Consider the following 10,081-nt stretch of genomic DNA (forward strand, 5'->3'; position numbering starts at 1 on the left):
CACACACACACACACACACACACACACACACACACACACACACACACACACACAGTATTATTTAAAAATGGCTGCACACTGACAGAAGATCTGCTGAGTTTTCTGCAGATTCATCGGTAGAAACTATTTTTCTGCTCCACATCATGGGAACTAAAATCCTTTTTGTGGATAATTTGAGACGTTTGGAGAATCCGTCCATGAAGAACCAGACCAAACATGGGTTTTGATTTATTTTCAGTTTTGATTTATTAATTTAAACCTGGTTTTATTCTTCATCCAACAGGAAGTCCTTCACCAAACCGGAGGTTCTGGTTCTGGTTCTGGTTCTGCACCATGTGACATTGCAGTCAGTCTCCCAGGCTGCACCCCTCCTCTCTGGTTGGGGTTGCTGGTGGAGCTGGATTCCTTCACAGCGGACCGAGCAACGCTGCTCAACGTGCGGCTCCGTTCCCATGGCAACCAGACCCGGTTGGCCCGTCGCCGCGTCTCAGCCGGACGTCATGGCGACTCCTGGAGACGGTTTACGAGCCGCTCGGATGCTTTTACCGCTTTGTTGTCACGGAGATCCCAGGAAAATCCCACCGTCTGATTAACCAGCCGACAGAACCGACATCAGGTCCAGAACCAGCGTCCCGTCCTGCTGGGACCGGACCGGTCCCGGCCGGGTCTCCCGCTCCTGGCAGGCAGAGCGTCATGGCCGACTAGCTAACCGTCTGGCTTGGTTTCCAGAAAGCGAGGCAGCCAGTGATCAGCAGTTAACGTCCCTGAACTAATTACGGCCCAGAACAGCGACACCAACCCGTCCGCCGCCAGGCCCACAAGGAACACTCAGGTTTCTCTGCCTGAACGCATCACCGAGCATTTTCATTTGGTTTAAATCTGGAGGAGCTTCCAGGTTCTAACACTTCCTGTTCCTGCTACGCCTGCAGGAAATGATGATGGGTAGTAAAGTTAACGCTCAACTGTGTTTTATTGAAATGGTTTTACTGAAACATTTTATCTGTTTTAGTTTCTAAATGATTTCAGCAGAAGATTTCATCGGTTTCCTTGCTGCAGCGCCTGAATCAGAAAATCCATCCATTTGTTATTTTTTGCAAAGCACAGATCAGAGATTAGGGCTAAAACAGAGACCATGATTAAATTAAGTCTTACTATTTAGTTCTGTGTTTTCTGGGCGAATGTTTGTGTTGCGTTTCTGGGCTGTTAACGAATGCTAACCGCTATTAGCAGCTATGGAGGGAGGCTAACTGCTATTAGCAGCTATGGAGGGAGGCNATTAGCAGCTATGGAGGGAGGCTAACCGCTATTAGCAGCTATGGAGGGAGGCTAACTGCTATTAGCAGCTATGGAGGGAGGCTAACTGCCATTAGCAGCTATGGAGGGAGGCTAACTGCCATTAGCAGCTATGGAGGGAGACGACAAGCGACAGAAAGAGGAGCCACAGAAGGATGACTGCAGATGGAGCTGGTGTTTCACATCAACTCGTCATCGATGATGCAACGCCGCCTCAGCAGGAAACATCCACCACATGCAGCGAGCGCGTTCACTCCTGCTAACAGCTAACCGTCTGCTCCCGGTGCAAAACTCTAAACTTTAATCAGAGAATCTGATTCGCTACAAACAAGGAAATACCTTCTGGTTAATGTCGGACGTTTTCTGATGAATAAGAGTAATGAGGTAAAAAAGAAAGTTTAAAATAGTTTTTCATACTTCACACTTCAAAAGAAACGGCATTGTTTTTTACTAACCGTTTGTCTTGTATATTTGTTTTAGTAGCTTAAGTAGCGACTACAGTACAGAACAAGACAACATTTATTTGATTAACTGTCGATAGATTACTAAAATAATCATTTACAGCAGCCCAATCCAGATATTCTGAAGAAAATGCAGTTTGGGAAGCTGAAGTACCTCAGAGCTATGCTAGCTGACACGCTATTGGCTGGTCAGGCGCATCATTCATTTCCTTGCTGCTGATTGGCTGAACCCCAAAGGGCAGCGACATGGAGGACTGATGGCTTCTGCGGTTTCCATGGTTTCCACTCTGTGTTAAGGTATATTTGGTGTTTTAACTATTAAAACAGACAGAGGTGTTAAGGTGGGGGTGCTCAGGTACTCGCTGAGGGCAGTGACCTTTGACCCCTACTGACACATCCATTCCCCTGCAGCTAATATCTACTGAAGTCCAAGCAGTTCTCTGCAAATTGAGATAAAATGACAAATTTGTGATATATTGTGAAGGTCCAGTGACATGAACTAAGCCCGTTCAGTTCGGATCCGTCCAGAACCCGTCCTGTCTGCAACATTCCCTCTGTTGGGATCAACCGATCGGATCCCAGCTTTACTGGATCCGCTCTGCACTGATCCAGGAAAACTGATCCAACTGGTTTTAGGAATATGAAGGGATGTTCTGATCCGACCCGTCAGAGGAGAAAACAGAACCAATAGAGAACAGAACCGGGATCAGCTGATGGAGGAGAAACCGTCCAGCAGGAGGAAGGAGAGGAGAGGAGAGGAGGTTCTGCTGCTGGCTCGGACCTGAGCTCTTCACCCGGTACTGAGACAGGCAGAGAGACAGAGAGAGAGACACACACGCAGAGAGTCACACACACACACACAGAGACACACACCACCTCTACACAAAGATCTTTCTGTAAAAGTTAAACAAACATGAAGAAAACGAGCAGCGAGCGGAAAAAACATTGTGTCAGAACACGAGGAGCAGACCTCTGCACCAGAACCAGAGATCCAACCAGAACCAGAGATCCAATCAGAACCAGAGATCCAACCAGAACCAGAGATCCAATCAGAACCAGNCAGAACCAGAGATCCAATCAGAACCAGAGATCCAACCAGAACCAGAGATCCAATCAGAACCAGGCAGAGTTTCAGGTAAATTAATGCTGAGCTCGTTCCACCATTAAGATTCTGGTCCAAACCGTCACTCAGGACCTAAAATCCAGTGATGATGTCACTTCCTCCAGCAGAGCAGACAGAACCACCCAGAAGTTCTGGAAGCATTCTGGACCTTCCAGTTCTTCCTGAATAGAAACCCAATCCATCTGATCAGCTGGTTAAAAAGCAAACTCAGCCGTCTTCATGCTTTGACTAGACCGTTTCTCCCATGTCCTCCCTGGAGGAAGATGGATCCTTAAGTAGCTTCTAATCCAGCAGATCCGACCGTCTGGAGGTCAGAACAGCCGAAACGCGACCCAGAACAGAACCGGTCCAGCCGAACCGAGAGCATCAGAGCAGAGAGACAGGATTTCAGCCTCCAGAACTGGACTTCCTTTGGTTCTGGTCCATCAGTCCAGTTCGCTTCACATTAAAGATTTAGGCTTTATTAGTTGTAAAAATAAAACTGATTTAGAAAGAAATCGCTGAAATTTCCAGGTACTGCTGATGTCCTTGAATGCACCATCAGTTTGTTCTGTTGGTTCTGTTCAAACGGATCCAGGTTCTTCATTTTCAGGTCCAGAAAGCAGGACAACCGGAAAGTTCCGGAATATTTTCTGCTCTCCAATCAGGATTAGATTAAATATTACAAGAGTGTTTATTAATTATTGATCAATTTATTAACATTATTGGTGTCAATGGAGAAAATAATTCACTAGTTTAAAATCTCTGGTCCAAATGATCCTGGAACGACTCTGGGGTCGGTAGAACCATGATCCGGATCGCCTCGAGGAAAAACACACACACACACACACACACACACACACACACACACACTCAGAGCAGCAGGTGAGTGATTTACGTCACCGTGTCTCCAGAACAGAACCGACTGTGATGAACTGAGAAAGTACTGATTGGGTTCCCAACAGAGGCAAAGCGGACCTGTAGTCCTCAGACAGGGGAACGGCCCGCATGGGGCCCTCATGGGGCCCATCCTCAGAAACAGACTCCCGTTTCTTTACTTCAGCGTCAGAGGACATGACGTCACTTTCAGCTGACAGTCAGGGGGTCAAACCCAAAGGTCAGCAGCTAAAACCTCCCTGGGACACCCGAGAGGCCCAGAAAGCGGCCAAGGACACGTTCAGGTCCTCCTGGGTCACATCAGGACCGAACCCCCGGCTGGACTTCCGCATGTCCGGGTGTCCCTGAAGGCAGCAGGAATCGTATCCCTGGAGGGAAACTGCCGGAGGTTTGTGGACCCTCTGTGTCCTCGCTGTCAAACGTCTCCATGGCAAAGCCAACGTGAGGGGAATCAGGACGAGGCGCGCGCCCTCCCGGTGCGCCCCGGCGCGCGCACGCGCCCCCTTACCGGCCCGTTATCGCACGCGCCCCTTCACCGGCCCGTTATCGCTCGCGCCGGGTTCGTGACCGGCAGAAAATGGAGCGAGGACCGGTGAGGTCACCGAGCCCCGCAGGCTGCGGGAGTTCCGGGTCTGCTGCCTTCAGGAGCCCAAAATAACTCCGGAAATCACAGCCCGAGAGGCCCGGGCGGCGCTGTCCGTCCCGCATCTATCACGCACCTGTTCGGCGTGGAAGCGCGTGACCGCCCGGATAATGTCACGGACAAGAGCCCCTCCAAAACCGAAAAACAAAAAATCTCTACCGAAGCTGGAGCGAGTATCCACGGAGCCGCGGCGCTCAGCAGGCGCTCTGCCCGGACTCCGGGCTCCGTCTGGCGGCTGCAGCAGCTCCGGGAGCCGCCGCTGCTGCGCGCAGACAGCGGAGGAAGAGCAGCTGAGAAAAAGAAGAGCGAAAACAAGGAAGCGAGAAAGGAAGGAAGGGAGACTGACCGTGAAATTCCTCCCCGGATCAGCCCTCCTGTCCCCCGCGGTGGCGGCGCTCCGTGCGCGGCTCCGGCGGACAGATATAGCTCTGTGCTCGGTGTCAGATCTCCTCGGTCCCTCCTCCTCCTGACAGGCTGCTCCAAAGTTAGCAGCAGCAGCGCTCCTCAATCAATCCAGAGGTCTCCGAACCGGGACCAGAACGCGAACAAAGCAGCAGAATCTTCCTCCGGAACCAGAGGGACGGGATCCGCGGGATGTTCCGGAATCTCATGAAAAACGGCGTTTCTCCTGAAACCAGCTGAAGGACAGCCGACGTCGGAGCTCAGCAGCCTCCACGGCAGCCAGAGTCCCGATCCCCGGCGGTGCTCCGCGCAAATGTCCGCTGCTTTCCACCCGGAGGAGGATGAGGAAGAGGAGGAGGAGGAGGAGGGCAGAGCCCAGCATTTTCTCAATGACTCCTCCCACAGGCTGCTGCCTCCTCCTCTTCACCCACTGAATGCGTTCTGGTTCTCCTCTGGACGGTTCCGAACCGCTTCCCTCCAGCAGAACCCGCCTGGTTCCGACATCCCAGTTAGAAATGGGGTTTTTCTGAGAATCTGCCAGAACTTTTCAGCTCCTCCCACTGCCTCTCCTTCAGCAGTTCCATACTTCATGCCTCTCTACATTGTAGCAGCGCTTCAAATAAAGCGTAATTGGATATAAAACCTCAGCTAATGAATTCATAAAATCAGCTTTTATGATCTGCTTCAGCAGCAGTTTTTAAAACCATAACCTCGCTCTGCCACAGAGCTCGGTTTCCCCATAAACGCCTCATCATCGGGTCCATGTTAAATATTACATCAGTGATGAACGACCACAGATTCATCCTTTAAACCGGCCAGGCTGTTAGGAGGCCTGGAGGAGAAAACATGTCTGATCTCTGAAGCACCAGGAGAAAAAAGCTTCATGTCCCAAAGAGATGTCCAACCGGATCCGGTTCTTCTCAGAACGTCTGAATCATTTCTATTTGGTTCTTGGTAAAAGACTACAAACCATTTCTTCCGCTAGCGCTAGACTAGCATGCCTGTTTTGGTTACCCAGAATGCCCTGCACTGTAATCCACTTCCTGCTTTTGAATGCATAAACTCTGGTCCTGCCTGAATGTGAACGCCAAGCGGACCAGAGACCGCTCCAAAAGCAGGAAGTGGACTACAGCGCAGGGCATTCTGGGTAAATACAACCAAAGCTAACATGCTAGCCTAGCGCTAGCAGCAGAAATGGCTCCTGGTCTTTAGCCTAAAGAGAAATCCTCCAACCGCTAAAATCCTCCATCTTGTTTCCATCTGGTGAAGAAGGAAGTTGCTCTCAGTGTCTTCAGAGGTTTKTGTGTCGTTTCCTTCAGTGGTTCTTGGTGCAGCGCCCCCACAGGCCAGGAGGGGAACAGGTTGGTTTGACTCAGAGCAGCTGGAGGTGGAGCAGATGTTCTGGTTCCAGTAGAACCCGGTCGACTGGACCATCAGGAGGGGAACAGGTTGGTTCAGAACCACAGCAGCTGCAGGTGGAGCAGATGATGGAGTTTAAAGCTTCAGCTTCTCTGCTGCTGAACTGATGGATCATGTTGAACGTTTTTACTCAGTGATTCTGGATTTGGGTTTATTCTTCACACATTAAAAGATGATGAACTTTGAAGGCCGTGCTTTCTTCACATGTCAGCATTTAACAGGTTAAAGGTCACGGGAACCTGCTGACATGCAGTTTTTATCTCAGGAACAACTGAAGCACCAAAGGCTCCGGTGGCGAAGTGTTCGACGCCATCATGATCCGTTCATCCGGATCAGTTCAGGAATCTGTTCGCTAAGCAGCAAACAGCCTGCTGCTAGATTTATACGGAAATTCATAAAAACCAGATCAGATAATAACTGAGAATCAGTCAACATCCTGCTGGCTGCTGAAGGCGCCAGGGAGAAACTCCAGACTCCGTGTTGGGAGTCTGCTGGGAGCGTTGTCCTCCACAGGTTCTGGTTCTGGTTCCATCCTCCTCTCCCGCTCTCTTGATTAGAAACGGACTGTAAACCTGAGCTTTGCTGCAAACGTCTGCAGGCAGAGCGTGAGCTTCGGCAGCAGAAACGCGGCTGATGGATGTGTCCTGAAGGGAAGGTCGACAAGGTCCGGAATTCTTTAATAGATTCCCAACGAAGCGCTCCGAGTCATTTTCTCCACTCCCTGGGTAAATGTCACCCCACCGAGGCTTTTCAGAAAGAGTCTGAGGAAGTCAGACGTCTGGAGCAGAACTTTTGATTCCAGCAGAAACGGCTTAATTCCAGTTAATCTCTGGAGCGATGAGGACGGTTCCGGTTCTGATGGTACCTCCGTATCCGCATCGCGTCGTCGGCTATCATCTGGATTATTGGAATAATGGGATCGTCACCAGAGACGAGAGGAGGAGCCGTTTCATCGAATTCAGCTTTAATTTCATACTTCAAGCAAACAGCGGTGAAAGAAATTCAACGTGAAACCGTCAGAGATTCTGGGTCCGTTGAGTAAAGCATGAAGGCGGTTCTGAGGCCAGAGGAGGGAATCAGCCGGGTTCAAAACGTTCTGCCAGCACCTCAGCTCCAGCTGGACCAGAGCCAAACGGCAGCAGCAGATTTAGTTTGTATACACATTCTTAGCTAGCTGAACTCAACCAAACAAATCTCAGGTTCTTCCCCAAATGTGACTTTTTGAACTTTTCCTCCGCCCCAATCCGGATCTTTAACCTCCAGGATCTCAGATCTATGGGACGACATCCAACACGCAGTCGGTCGTCCTCCAAGTGTCTGCAGTCTGAACCATCATGTCGCATTTTATCAACTTTTTCATGGGAGCATCCAGAGATCCTGGAGGTGGTTCCCATTCGCTGCCCCACAGCATGCTGCCACCACCACCGTGCTTTTTGGTTCCCGGGTTGCTGATGGATCTCCTTCCATCTGAGCTGCAGTTCGGGTCAGACGGTTAAAGCTGGTTGTTGCAGCAGCAAAATGATCCCAGACATGGAAGAAACATGCTGTCCTTTTATTTCAATGAAGCCCTGAAGCTCCAGGGTCTCGCAGCAGAACCAGGTCTCCAGTCAGATGGCTGCTGGAGCCTCAGAGTGACCACATAAAGCCCGCAGCTGAGGTGCAGCCTGCTAGCTAAACATCAGTGTGAGTGTGTGAATGAATGCGAGTCTGTTTGTGTAAGTTTGACTGAAAACTTGAAGCAGTTTGCTGCAGATAAAGTTGCCCTGACAGGAGCAGGCAGCAGAGAGCCAGCAGGGACTGAAGTCAGTGTTGCATTAAACTAACAGCTGCAGACAAACACACAGAGCGGAGGGAGAATCTCCCAGAGTCTCTGCACCGATGCAGGGAATGCACCAGGCGAGCCTCGTCCAGGCGACCGTGTCTAATGCAGAGCGGCAACCGACCCCCCCCAATCAGGACTCCCCTCATTGTTGAGAACGTGCTGCTAATGCGGCCTTATTATGCTTTAATCACCTGCGGCGCGGCGCGGCGCGGCCTGGGAGGCGGCCTGCGCCTGCAGACGTGTAATAAGCTGGTAAACGGAGAGCAGCAGCTGTCGGGAACAAACTCTGGAGCTGCTCACACCTACAGACAGCAGGTAAATTGATTATCGAACGGCAGGCATTCAGAGCGCGTCGGGTTATCTGATGAGCGCGCGGTGGAAAATCTTCACTGAACTCCATCAATACAACACGACGATGAACTGCAGCACGCCGTCCGACGGGCCGGAACCGGCGGCAAAACCCCTCTCTCTGAGCTCAGACAGCAATATCTGTGTGACATCAGCCATCTGAGCGTGAGGGCGTGTGTGTGTGTGTGTGTGTGTGTGTGTGTGTGTGTGTGTGTGTGTGTGTGTGTGTGTGTGTGTGTGTGTGTGTGTGTGTGTCTGTTTCCTGCCAGAGGAGGGTACAGAATGTGGGTTAGGGTGTCGTCCTCCTTATTAATATTTCATCTCAGCTCTGGCAGAAAGAAATGGGCTAAAGAAACCACACACACACACACACACACACACACACACACACACACACACACACACATTTTCCTGAGCCTGAATTGTTTGTTTCTGTTGATCTCACACCCTGTTGACCCCGATGACCTTTGCAGCTTGTCCTCTCCATCTTCAGTTCTTAAAAATCATAAAAAGTCTCACTGCAGACCTACTCACAGCTCCTGGCACTCAGCTAACCGTTTAGCCCAAAGCTAAATATTTAGCTCTTAGCTAACTAAATATTTAGCTTAAATCTGAGCTAAAGATGTACCTTCATGGAAATATTTAGTTTGGAATGAAATATGTAATCTAAATGTTTAGCTTGAATGTGTTTAGGTCATTATTTTGTTAAACTACATATTTAGCTCCAAGCTAAACTAGTAGCTCAGAGGTATTTAGTTTGGAGCTAAGTAGCTAGCCTGCTAACTTAGCATGTGGAGCTAAATATTTACTTTGAAACTGGAAATATGAATAACATGCTGATAACATGAACCTAATTTTTTCTGAGTAATCCAGATGTTTATGTCAGCAGAACGTGGAGGGAAGGCCAGCCGGTGTTAAGCTAGCAGAGTTTTGTTTGGGTCACAGTGTGTGTCTGAGGTCAGAGGTCATGTCGGACAGTAACCCGGCCCAGTGGGGTGTTCTGGTCTCACCGTGACCCCACAGGCCCAGTCCAACCTCACGCCCCCTGCTGGCAGCTCTGCACCATCACTGGTGTGACCAGTTGAGCCCAAACTGGTCCGCTCCTGTCACAGTGGGATGAACGGGTCCAGCTTGTTTCTCCTGAAATCTTCTCAGTACCTGAAGACGCCGCCGACTTCCACGATGAGAACAAACTCATGTGACTGGAGCAAATAAAACACAGACTCATCATTTCCTGTTGGACAGGAGATGAAATGACTGGCTGCCACTACGACCAGGAGCAGAGCGTCCCGACTAAATTACAGAGCCGTGAGGATTATCAAGCTGCACAGCGGCTCTTTAAAGTGAAATATGGGGAATTAAGGTGGAGATAAGAGCGTTTTAGAGCCAGTAGAAGGCAGAGATGTGAGCGGGGAGTTGAGATTCAGAGCGGGGAAGGCGACGGGGGGCACTTCTGGCAGAGGCGAGTGTTTGGCCTGTGGCAGGAGATAACGGTGATGTTCAGGAGCCTCAGGGCGTCTGAACCCCGACCTCCCGCTCTTTTCACCAGAGCAGACACTGACCAGGTCCGACGCCGTCCCACTGGTGACCTCTGGGAAGGTCAGATGACCTCTGACTCATCCGTCCATCCATCCATCCATCCATCCATCATCCATCCATCATCCATCCATCCATCCATCCATCCATCCATCCAT

This window comes from Poecilia reticulata, linkage group LG5 (genome assembly GCF_000633615.1).
Source record: "Poecilia reticulata strain Guanapo linkage group LG5, Guppy_female_1.0+MT, whole genome shotgun sequence".
Classification (NCBI taxonomy): Eukaryota; Metazoa; Chordata; class Actinopteri; order Cyprinodontiformes; family Poeciliidae; genus Poecilia; species Poecilia reticulata.